Source organism: Bombina bombina, chromosome 3 (genome assembly GCF_027579735.1).
Source record: "Bombina bombina isolate aBomBom1 chromosome 3, aBomBom1.pri, whole genome shotgun sequence".
NCBI classification, from domain to species: domain Eukaryota; kingdom Metazoa; phylum Chordata; class Amphibia; order Anura; family Bombinatoridae; genus Bombina; species Bombina bombina.
The window spans coordinates 362230414-362243053 of NC_069501.1; the positions used below are offsets into that span (position 1 = coordinate 362230414).

At 41.0% G+C, this 12640-nt stretch overlaps 1 protein-coding gene across 1 annotated transcript in view; it reads right to left on the reverse strand.

Annotated features, from left to right (window-relative positions):
* The window catches only part of CASK (calcium/calmodulin dependent serine protein kinase), a gene marked incomplete in the record, with an annotated part of 883427 nt that overhangs the window by 42032 nt on the left and 828755 nt on the right, over positions 1-12640 (reverse strand).

Genomic DNA, 12640 nt, shown 5'->3' on the forward strand with positions numbered 1-12640 from the left:
AGGGAGGGATAAAAATAAAAACAACCATTTTCCGCTGAAAAAAATTAATCCACAACCCAAATCATAAGTTTAGTCTCCGAATTGAAAAGGAAAAACTTAAATTAGAAGCAGAAGAATCAAACTGAAACAGCTGCCTGAAGAACTTTTCTACCAAAAACTGCTTCCGAAGAAGCAAATACATAAAAATTATAGAATTTAGTAAATGTATGCAAAGAAGACCAAGTTGCAGCTCTGCAAATCTGATCAACTGAAGCTTCATTCTTAAAAGCCCAGGAGGTGGAGACTGTTCTATTAGAATGTAATTCTCTGAGGCGGGGCTTGACCCGACTCCAAATAAGCTTGATGAATCAAAAGCTTTAACCACGAAGCCAAGGAAACCGCAGAAATCTTCTGACTTTTCCTGGAACCAGAAAAGCTAACAAATAGACTGGAAGTCTTTCTGAAAACTTTAGTAGCTTCAACATAATATTTCAGAGCTCTCACCACATCCAAAGAATATAAAGATCTCTCCAAAGAATTCTTAGGATTAGGACACAAAGAAGGGACAACAATTTCTCTATTAATGTTGTTAGAATTCACAACCTTAGGTAAGAATTTAAATGAAGTCCGCAAAACTGCCTTATCCTGATGAAAAATCAGAAAAGGAGACTCACAAGAGAGAGCAGATAATTCGGAAACTCTTCTAGCAGAAGAGATGGCCAAAAGGAACAACACTTTCCAAGAAAGTAGTTTAATGTCCAAATAATGCATAGGCTCAAATGGAGGAGCCTGTAAAGTCTTCAAACCCAAATTAAGACTCTAAGGAGGAGAGATTGATTTAATGACAGGCTTGATACGAACCAAAGCCTGTACAAAACAATGAATATCAGGAAGCTTAGCAATTTTTCTGTGAAATAAAACAGAAAGAGCCGAGTTTTGTCCTTTCAAGGAACTTGCAGACAAACCTTTATCCACACCATCCTGAAGACATTGTAAAATTCTAGGAATTCTAAAAGAATGCCAAGAAAATTTATGAGAAGAACACCATGAAATGTAAGTCTTCCAAACTTGATAATAAATCTTTCTAGAAACAGATTTACGAGCTTGTAACATAGTATTAATCACGGAGTCAGAAAAACCTCTATGACCAAGCACTAAGAGTTCAATTTCCATACCTTCAAATTTAATGATTTGAGATTCTGATGGAAAAACATAATTTATGTAAGAACTTACCTGATAAATTGATTTCTTTCATATTGGCAAGAGTCCATGAGCTAGTGACGTATGGGATATACAATCCTACCAGGAGGGGCAAAGTTTCCCAAACCTCAAAATGCCTATAAATACACCCCTCACCACACCCACAATTCAGTTTAACGAATAGCCAAACAGTGGGGTGATAAAGAAAGGAGTAGAAAGCATCAACAAAAGAAATTTGGAAATAATTGTGCTTTATACAAAAAATCATAACCACCATAAAAAGGGTGGGCCTCATGGACTCTTGCCAATATGAAAGAAATTCATTTATCAGGTAAGTTCTTACATAAATTATGTTTTCTTTCATGTAATTGGCAAGAGTCCATGAGCTAGTGACGTATGGGATAGCAATACCCAAGATGTGGAACTCCACGCAAGAGTCACTAGAGAGGAAGTTTATTCTCATTAAAGAAAGAAAAAAACTTAAATCAAAAGCAGAAGAATCAAACTGAAACAGCTGCCTGAAGAACTTTTCTACCAAAAACTGCTTCTAAAGAAGCAAATACATCAAAACGGTAGAATTTAGTAAATGTATGCAAAGAGGACCAAGTTGCCGCTTTGCAAATCTGATCAACTGAAGCTTCATTCGTAAAGGCCCACGAAGTGGAGACTGATCTAGTAGAATGAGCTGTAATTCTCTGAGGCGGGGCCTGACCCGACTCCAAATAATTTTGATGAATCAAAAGTTTCAACCAAGAAGCCAAGGAAATAGCAGAAGCCTTCTGACCTTTCCTAGGACCAGAAAATAAAACAAATAGACTGGAAGTCTTCCTGAAATCTTTAGTAGCTTCCACATAATATTTCAAAGCTCTTACCACATCCAAAGAATGTAAGGATCTTTCCAAAAAATTCTTAGGATTAGGACACAAGGAAGGGACAACAATTTCTCTACTAATGTTGTTAGAATTCACAACCTTAGGTAAAAATTGAAAAGAAGTCCGCAAAACTACCTTATCCCGATGAAAAATCAGAAAAGGAGACTCACAAGAAAGAGCAGATAGCTCAGAAACTCTTCTAGCAGAAGAGATAGCCAAAAGGAACAACACTTTCCAAGAAATTAGTTTAATGTTTAAAGAATGCATAGGCTCAAATGGAGGAGCCTGTAAAGCCTTCAAATCCAAGGAGGAGAAATTGATTTAATGACAGGCTTAATACGAACTAAAGCCTGTACAAAACAGTGAATATCAGGAAGTATAGCAATCTTTCTGTGAAATAAAACAGAAAGAGCAGAGATTTGTCCCTTTAAGGAACCTGCAGACAAACCCTTATCCAAACCATCTTGATGAAACTGTAAAATTCCAGGAATTCTAAAAGAATGCCAAGAGAATTTATGAGAACACCATGAAATGTAAGTCTTCCAAACCCTATAATAAATCTTTCTAGAGACAGATTTACGAGCTTGTAACATAGTATTAATCACTGAGTCAGAGAAACCTCTATGACTTAGTACTAAGCGTTGAATTTCCATACCTTCAAATTTAATGATTTGAGATCCTGATGGAAAAACGGACTTTGAGACAGTAGGTCCGGCCTTAACGGAAGTGGCCAAGGTTGGCAACTGGACATCCGAACAAGATCCGCATACCAAAACCTGTGTGGCCATGCTGGAGCCACCAGCAACACAAACGATTGTTCCATGATGATTTTGGATTTCACTCTTGGAAGAACTAGAGGCGGGAAAATGTAAGCAGGATGATAACACCAAGGAAGTGTCAGCGCATCCACTGCTTCCGCCTGAACATCCCTGGACCTGGACAGGTATCTGGGAAGTTTCTTGTTTAGATGACAGGCCATGAGATCTATCTCTGGAAGACCCCACATCTGAACAATCTGAGAAAACACATCTGGATGAAGAGACCACTCTGACGGCTGAGATAATCCGCCTCCCAATTGTCTACATCTGGGATATGCACCACAGAGATTAGACAGGAGCTGGATTCCGCCCAAGCAAGTATCCAAGATACTTCTTTCATGGCTTGAGGACTATGAGTCCCACCTTGATGATTGACATATGCCACAGTTCTGATATTGTCTGTCTGGAAGCAAATGAACGGTTCTATCTTCAACAGAGGCCAAGACTGAAGAGCTCGGAAAATTGCATGGAGTTCTAAAATATTGATTGGTAATCTCGCCTCTTGAGATTTCCAAACCCCTTGAGCAGTCAGAGATCCCCAAACAGCTCCCCAACCCGAAAGACTTGCATCTGTAGTTATCACAGTCCAGGTTGGTCGAACAAAAGAAGCCCCTTGAACTAAACAGTGATTTAACCACCACGTCAGAGAGCGTCGTACATTGGGATTTAAGGCTATTAATTGTGATATCTTTGTATAATCCCTGCACCATTGATTTAGCATACAAAGCTGGAGAGGTCTCATGTGAAAACGAGCAAAAGGAATTGCATCTGATGCTGCAGTCATGAGGCCTAAAACTTCCATGCACATAGCCACTGAAGGGAATGACAGACTGAAGGGAATGACAGACTGAAGGTGCCGCCAAGCTGCAAACAATTTTTAGCGTCTCTTTTCTGTTGGAGACAGAGTCATGGACACTGAATCTATCTGGAAACCTAAAAAGGTGACCCTTGTCTAAGGAATCAAAGAACTTTTTGGTAAATTGATCCTCCAACCATGTTTTCGAAGAAACAACACTAGTTGATTTGTGTGAGATTCTGCAAAACGTAAAGACTGAGCTAGTACCAAGATGTCGTCCAAATAAGGAAACACCGCAATACTCTGTTCTCTGATTACAGAGAGTAGGGCACCTAGAACCTTTGAAAAGATTACTGGAGCTGTTACTAGGCCAAATGGAAGAGCAACAAATTGGTAATGCTTGTCTACAAAAGAGAATCTCAGGAACTGATGTTCTGGATGAATTGGAATATGAAGGTATGCATCCTGCAAGTCAATTGTAGACATATAATGTCCTTGCTGAAAAAAAGGCAGAATAGTCCTTATAGTCACCATCTTGAAAGTTGGTACTCTTACATAATGATTCAAAATTTTCAGATCCAGAACTGGCCTGAATGAATTTTCCTTCTTTGGGACAATGAATAGATTTGAATAAAACCCCAGACCTTGTTCCTGAAAAGGAACTGGCATGATTACCCCTGAAGACTCCAGGTCTGAAACACACTTCAGGAAAGCCTGAGCTTTTACTGGATTTGCTGGGATACGCAAGAGAAAAAATCTTTTCACAGGAGGTCTTACCCTTGAGAGACAATGCTCTGAATCCATTGATTTTGGACAGAATTGATCCAAAAATCCTTGAAAAACTTTAATCTGCCCCCACCAGCACCTTTCCCCCAGTAATACTTGAAATAATATAATCCAACTCCTTTTCCTCCAGTGATAGTTGAAATAATAGAATCCAACTGAGAACCAAATAAATTATTACCTTGGAAAGAAAGAGATAGTAATCTAGACTTAGATGTCAAATCAGCATTCCAAGATTTAAGCCACAAAGCTCTTCTAGCTAAAATAGCTAAAGACATGGATCTAACATCAATTTTGAAAATATCAAAAATGGCATCACAAATAAAATGATTAGCATATTGCAGTAAGCAAATAATGCTAGATACATCAGAATCCAATTCTTGTTGCGCTAAATTCTCCAACCAGAAAGTTGATGCAGCCGCAACATCAGACAAAGAAATTGCAGGTCTGAGAAGATGACCTGAATATAAATAGGCTTTCCTTAGATAAGATTCAAGCTTCTTATCTAAAGGATCCTTAAAGGAAGTACTATCTTCCATAGGAATAGTGGTACGTTTAGCAAGAGTAGAAATAGCCCCATTAACTTTGGGGATTTTTTCCCAAAACTCTATAGAATTTGCTGGTAAAGGATACCATTTTTTAAACCTTGAAGAAGGAATAAAAGAAGTACCTGGCTTATTCCATTCCTTAGAAATCAAATCAGAACTAGCCTCAGGAATAGGAAAAACCCCTGGAGAAACCACAGGAGGTTTAAAAACAGAATTTATGCTTACCTGATAAATTTCTCTTTTGCGATGTACCGAGTCCACGGATTCATCCTAACTTGTGGGATATTGTCTTTCCTAACAGGAAGTAGCAAAGAGAGCACCACAGCAGAGCTGTCTATATAGCTCCCCCCTTAACTCCACCCCCCAGTCATTCGACCGAAGGCCAAGGAAGAAAAGGAGAAACTATAAGGTGCAGAGGTGACTGAAGTTTACATAAAAAAATACTATCTGTCTTGAATAGACAGGGCGGGCAGTGGACTCGGTACATCGCAAAAGAAAGACATTTATCAGGTAAGCATAAATTCTGTTTTCTTTTGCAAGATGTACCGAGTCCACGGATTCAACCTAATTTGTGGGATACCAATACCAAAGCTTTAGGACACGGATGAAGGGAGGGACAAGACAGGAACCTAAATGGAAGGCACCACTGCTTGCAAAACCTTTCTCCCAAAAATAGCCTCCGAAGAAGCAAAAGTATAAAATTTGTAAAATTTGGAAAAGGTATGAAGCGAAGACCAAGTCGCAGCCTTACAAATCTGTTCAACAGAAGCATCATTTTTAAAAGCCCATGTGGAAGCCACCGCTCTAGTGGAGTGCGCTGTAATTCCTACAGGAGGCTGCTGTCCAGCAGCCTCATAAGCCAAACAAATTATGCTTTTCAGCCAAAAGGAAAGAGAGATAGCCGTAGCCTTTTGACCTCTACGCTTTCCAGCATAGACAAGGAACAAAGAAGATGATTGGCGAAAATCTTTGGTTGCCTGCAAATAAAACTTCAAGGCACGAACCCACGTCCAAGTTGTGCAACAAACGGTCCTTCTTAGAAGAAGGATTAGGACACAGAGAAGGAACAACAATTTCCTGATTGATATTCCTGTTAGAAACAACCTTAGGGAGGAACCCAGGTTTGGTACACAAAACCACCTTATCAGCATGGAAAACAAGATAAGGCGAGTCACATTGTAACACAGATAGTTCAGAAACTCTTCGAGCTGAAGAGATAGCAACTAGAAACAGAACTTTCCAAGATAGAAGCTTAATATCTATGGAATGCGTGGGTTCAAACGGAACCCCCGGAAGAACTTTAAGAAATAAATTGAGACTCCATGGCGGAGCAACAGGTTTAAACACAGGCTTAATTCTAACTTAAGCCTGACAAAAAGCCCGAATGTCTGGGACATCTGCCAGATGCTTGTGCAACAGAATAGACAAAGCAGATATCTGTCCCTTTAAGGAACTAGCGGACAATCCTTTCTCCAATCCTTCTTGGAGAAAACACAAAATCCTAGGAATCCTGATCTTACTCCATGAGCAGCCTTTGGATTCACACCAAAAGAGATATTTACACCATATCTCATGATAGATCTTCCTGGTGACAGGCTTTCGAGCCTGAATCAAGGTATCTATGACCGACTCAGAGAAACCCCGCTTTGATAAAATCAAGGGTTCAATCTCCAAGCAGTCAGTTGTAGAGAAATTAGATTTGGATGCTTGAATGGACCTTGAATCAAAAGGTCCCGTCTCAGTGGCAGAGACCATGGTGGCAGGGATGACATGTCCACCAGGTCTGCATACCAAGTCCTGCGTGGCCACGCAGACGCTATCAAAATCACCGAAGCTCTCTCCTGTTTGATTATGGCAGACGTGGAAGGAGAGGGAATGGTGGAAACACATAAGCCAGGTTGAACGACCAGGGTACTGCTAGAGCATCTATCAGTACTGCCCGAGGATCCCTTGACCTGGATCCGTAACGAGACGGCCATCAGATCCAATTCTGGTGTGCCCCATAGCTGAACCAGTTGAGCAAACACCTCCGGATGGAGCTCCCACTCCCCCAGATGAAAAGTCTGATGACTTAGAAAATCTGCCTCCCAGTTCTCTACCCCTGGGATATAGATCGCTGATAGATGGCGGAGTGAGTCTCTGCCCATCGGACTATCCTGGAAACTTCTATCATCACCAAGGAACTCCTTGTTCCCCCTGATGATTGATATAAGCTACAGTCGTGATGTTGTCCAACTGAAACCTGATGAATCCGGCCGAAGCCAGCTGAGGCCACGCCTGAAGAGCATTGAATATCGCTCTTAATTCCAGAATATTTATCGGTAGGAGGGCCTCCTCCTGAGTCAACAAACCCTGTGCTTTCAGGGAATTCCAGACTGCACCCCAGCCCAGTAGGCTGGCGTCCGTCGTCACAATAACCCACACTGACCTGCGAAAACACATTCCCCTGGACAGGTGATCCTGTGACAACCACCAAAGAAGAGAGTCTCTGGTCTCTTGATCCAGATTTATCTGAGGAGATAAATCTGCATAATCCCCATTCCACTGTTTGAGCATGCATAGTTGCAGTGGTCTGAGATGCAAGCGAGCAAACGGAACTATGTCCATTGCCGCTACCATAAGTCCGATTACCTCCATACACTGAGCCACTGAAGGCCGAGGAATGGAATGAAAAGCTTGGCAGGTGGTTAAAATCTTTGATTTCCTGACCTCCGTCCACCGAATCTATCAGAGTTCCCAGGAATGGAACTCTTGTGAGAGGAATAAGAGAACTCTTTTTCACGTTCACCTTCCACCCATGAGATCTTAGAAAGCCCAACACAACCGTGTGAGACTTGGCAAGTTGGAAAGTCGACGATTGAATTAAGATGGCGTCTAGATAAGGCGCCACTGCTATGCCCCTCGGCCTTAGGACCGCCAGAAGGGACCTTAGCACGTTTGTGAAGATTCTTGGCGCCATGGCCACAACCCGAAGGGAAGAGCCACAAACTATTAATGCCTGTCCAGAAAGGCAAACCTGAGGAACTGGTGATGATCTTTGTGGATAGGAATGTGTAGATACGCATCCTTTAGATCCACAGTAGTCATATATTGACCCTCCTGGATCATTGGTAAAATAGTCCGAATGGTCTCCATCTTGAAGGATGGAACTCTTAGGAATTGGTTTAGGATCTTGAGATCTAGAATTGGTCTGAAGGTTCCCTCTTTTTTGGGAACCACAAACAGATTGGAGTAGAAACCTTGCCCCTGTTCTGTTTTCGGAACTGGGCAGATCACTCCCATGGTAAAAAGGTCTTCTACACAGCGTAAGAACGCCTCTCTTTTTGTCTGGTTTACAGACAATTGAGAAAGATGGAACCTCCCCCTTGGAGGAGAATCTTTGAAATCTAGGAGATACTCCTGGGTTACAATTTCTACGGCCCAGGAGTCCTGAACGTCTCTTGCCCAAGCCTGAGCAAAGAGAGAAAGTCTGCCCCCTACTTGATCCGGTCCCGGATCGGGGGCTACCCCTTCGTGCTGTCTTAGTGGCAGCAGCAGGCTTTTTGGCCTGTTTACCCTTGTTCCAAGCCTGGTTAGGTCTCCAGGTTGGCTTGGATTGAGCAAAGTTCCCCTCTTGCTTTGCAGCAGGGGAAGAGGAAGCGGGACCACCCTTGAAGTTTCGAAAGGAACGAAAATTATTTTGTTTGGTTCTTGTCTTATTTGACTTATCTTGAGGGAGGGCATGACCCTTCCCTCCAGTGATGTCTGAAATGATCTCTTTCAGTGTAGGCTCGAATAGGGTCTTACCTTTGAAAGGGATGGTCAAAAGCCTAGATTTAGATGACACATCAGCTGACCAGGACTTAAGCCATAACACTCTTCGCACTAAAATGGCAAAACCTGAATTCTTTGCCGCTAACTTAGCAAGATGAAATGCGGAGTCTGTAATAAAAGAATCAGCCAACTTAAGGGCCTTAATTCTGTCCAAAATATCATCTAGTGGGGTCTCCATCTGAAGAGCCTCTTCTAGAACCTCAAACCAAAAAGCAGCTGCAGTGGTTACTGGAACAATGCACGCTATAGGTTGAAGAAGAAAACCCTGATGAACAAAAATTTTCTTTAGGAGACCCTCTAATTTTTTTATCCATAGGATCAATGAAAGCACAACTGTCTTCAATAGGTATAGTTGTACGCTTAGCCAGGGTAGAAATAGCTCCCTCCACCTTTGGGACCGTCTGCCATGAGTCCTTTATGGTGTCAGAAATGGGGAACATTTTCTTAAAAACAGGAGGGGGAGCGAACGGAATACCTGGTCTATCCCACTCCTTAGTAACAATGTCCGAAATCCTCTTAGGGACCGGAAAAACATCAGTGTAAACAGGAACCTACAAATATTTGTCCATTTTACACAATTTCTCTGGAATGACAATAGGGTCACAATCATCCAGAGTAGCTAAAACCTCTCTGAGCAATAAACAGAGGTGCTCTAGCTTAAATTTAAATGCCGTCATATCTGAATCAGTCTGAGGGAACATCTGAATCAGAAATCTCTCCCTCAGACAGCAAATCCCTCATCCCTACCTCAGAACATTGTGAGAGAATATCGGATACGGCTACTAAAGCGTCAGAAGGCTCAACATTTGTTCTTAACCCAGAGCTACTGCGCTTCCCTTGCAACCCTGGCAGTTTAGATAAAACCTCTGTGAGGGTAGTATTCATAACTGAAGCCATATCCTGCAAGGTGAAAGAATTAGATGCACTAGAAGTAGTTGGCGTCGCTTGTGCGGGCGTAACTGGTTGTGACACTTGGGGAGAAATAGATGGCGAAACCTGATTTCCTTCTGTCTGAGAATCATTTAATGCCATTTAATGCCAAATTCTTATAAGTCAAAATATGCTGTTTGCAATTTATAGACATATCAGTACAATTGGGACACATTCTTAGAGGGGGTTCCACAATGGCTTCTAAACAAATTGAACAATGAGTTTCCTCAGTGTCAGACATGTTTAACAGGCTAGTAATGAAGCAAGCAAGCTTGGAAAACACTTTATTTAATGAAAAAAACACAATTTGCAAAAATGGTGCTGTACCTTTAAGAGAAAAAAAGGCATACACAAACTGCAAAACAGGTTAAAATTGCTTCAAAAATTCAGAAATTTTAACAGTGTACCCACTAAGCTTTAGAAGGATTGCACCACAAGTAAAAAAGCAATAGACCCCCAAATGAAAAAAACTGATTGATAATTGTCTAAAACCGGTTAAAACCCCCTAAAGCACCTTGCCACAGCTCTGCTGTGGCCCTACCTGCCCTTAGGAAGCGATAATATGGGGTTTAAAGCTTCAATTAGTCCCTCAGAAGACTATCAGGACCTCAGGATAAGTTGCTTGCTGCTTGTAAATGTATGCCCCACCCACCTCACTCGATGTTGCTGGGGCCTACACAAAACTAACAAACCCTGCCCGAAAGCCATGTGGGTTATAAACAACCCCAAAGAACCCTCAAGCAAATGTCCCATAAAACAGAAAACGTTACTCCCAGACACAAAAACGTTTGTCCCAAATTCACATAAACTGAGTGCCCACAAAAAATTAACCCTTTATTCAAGCTAGTAAAAACCTCTGATAGGATTACTGCTTCCCCTTCCCCTAATGGGGACACTGTCAGCCTTTCTAGTTAACGCAGTCTCTGCAGAAAATATGACTGAACATACCTCATTGCTGTATAGCAAGAAACCGTTCCTCACACTGAAGTTTTCCTGTACTCCTCAGCTCATGTGGGAACAGCAGTGGACCTTAGTTACAAATGCTAAGATCATCATCCTCCAGGCAGAAATCTTCATCTATGTCCTGCCTGAGAGTAAATAGTACAACACCGGTACCATTTAAAAATAACAAACACTTGATTGAAGATCAAATAAAACTAACAGTTTAAAACCTCTTCTCTTTACCCTTCCTGCTTAGAGCCAGCAAAGAGAATGACTAGGGGGTGGAGTTAAGGGGGGAGTTATATAGACAGCTCTGCTGTGGTGCTCTCTTTGCTACTTCCTGTCAGGAAGGACAATATCCCACAAGTTAGGATGAATCCGTGGACTCAGTAAATCTTGCAAAAGAAAACAGCATTTAAACGTTTATTAGACTTAAAATCAAGAGGACCGGTTACCTCAATATCCAAAGTAATTAACACTTATTTTAATAAAGAACGCATATACCGGTACTCTTTTAAATAAATAAGTAGATTTGTCAGTGTCAATGTCTGAGGACGGATCTTCTGTATCAGATAGATCCTCATCAGAGGAGGATAAATTATTATGTTGTTGGTCATTTGAAATTTCATCAACCTTATGAGAAGTTTTAAAAGACCTTATACGTTTATTAGAAGGTGGAAATGCAGACAAAGCCTTCTGAATAGAATCAGTAACAAATTCTTTAAAATTCATAGGTATATCATGTACATTAGAAGTTGAAGGAACTGCAACTGGCAATGTACTATTACTGATGGACACACTATCTGCATGTAAAAGTTTATCATGACAACTATTACAAATGACATTCGGAGAAATAATTTCCACAATCTTACAACAAATGCACTTAGATTTGGTAGAACCGATGTCAGGCAGCAAAGTTCCAGCAGATACTTCTGAGGCAGGATCAGATTGAGACATCTTGCAAAATGTAAAAGAAAAAACAACATATAAAGCAAAATTATCAATTTCCTTATATGACAGTTTCAGGAATGGGAAAAAAATGCAAATAGCATAGCCCTCTGATAGAGAAAAAGGCAAGAGGCAAACATCAATGGGGTATTAAAATAATGAAAAAGTTTCAATAACCGGAAATGACACACTCGCGTCACTAACGATGCAACCGTGTGTAAGGCTTCGGCGTCCATTACGATGCCGGAAATTAAGTTGCGTCACAGACGTATTTTTTGCGCCAAAAAATTCTCGTGCCAAAAATGACGCAATAAAGTCTAGCATTTGGCGCACCTGCGGCCTAATACCACCTGCAATTTGCAGGTAAGAAAAAAAAATTCTTAAAATGTTATTTTTCCCCAAATATGAAACGGACAGTCTGCAGAAGGAAATACATGAACCTGACTCATGGCAAATATAAGTACAATACATATATTTAGAACTTTATATAAATGCATAAAGTGCCAAAACATAGCTGGGGTGCCTTAAGTAACAAAAAAACATACTTACCAAAAGACACCCATCCACATATAGCAGATAGCCAAACCAGTACTGAAACAGTTATAAGTAAAGGTAATGGTAAAATGAGAGTATATCGTCAATCTGAAAATGGAGGTAGGAGATGAATCTCTACGACCGATAACAGAGAACCTATGAAATAGACCCCCGTTAGGGAGATCATCGTATTCAATAAGTGATACTCCCTTCACGTCCCTCTGACATTTGCTGTACTCAGAGGAATCAGGCTTCAACAATGCTGAGAAGCGCATATCAACGTAGAAATCTTAGCACAAACTTACTTCACCACCTCCATAGGAGGCAAAGTTTGTAAAACTGAATTGTGGGTGTGGTGAGGTGGTATTTATAAGCATTTTGAGGTTTGGGAAACTTTGCCCCTCCTGGTAGGATTGTATATCCCATATGTCACTAGCTCATGGACTCTTGCCAATATGAAAGAAATGAATTTATCAG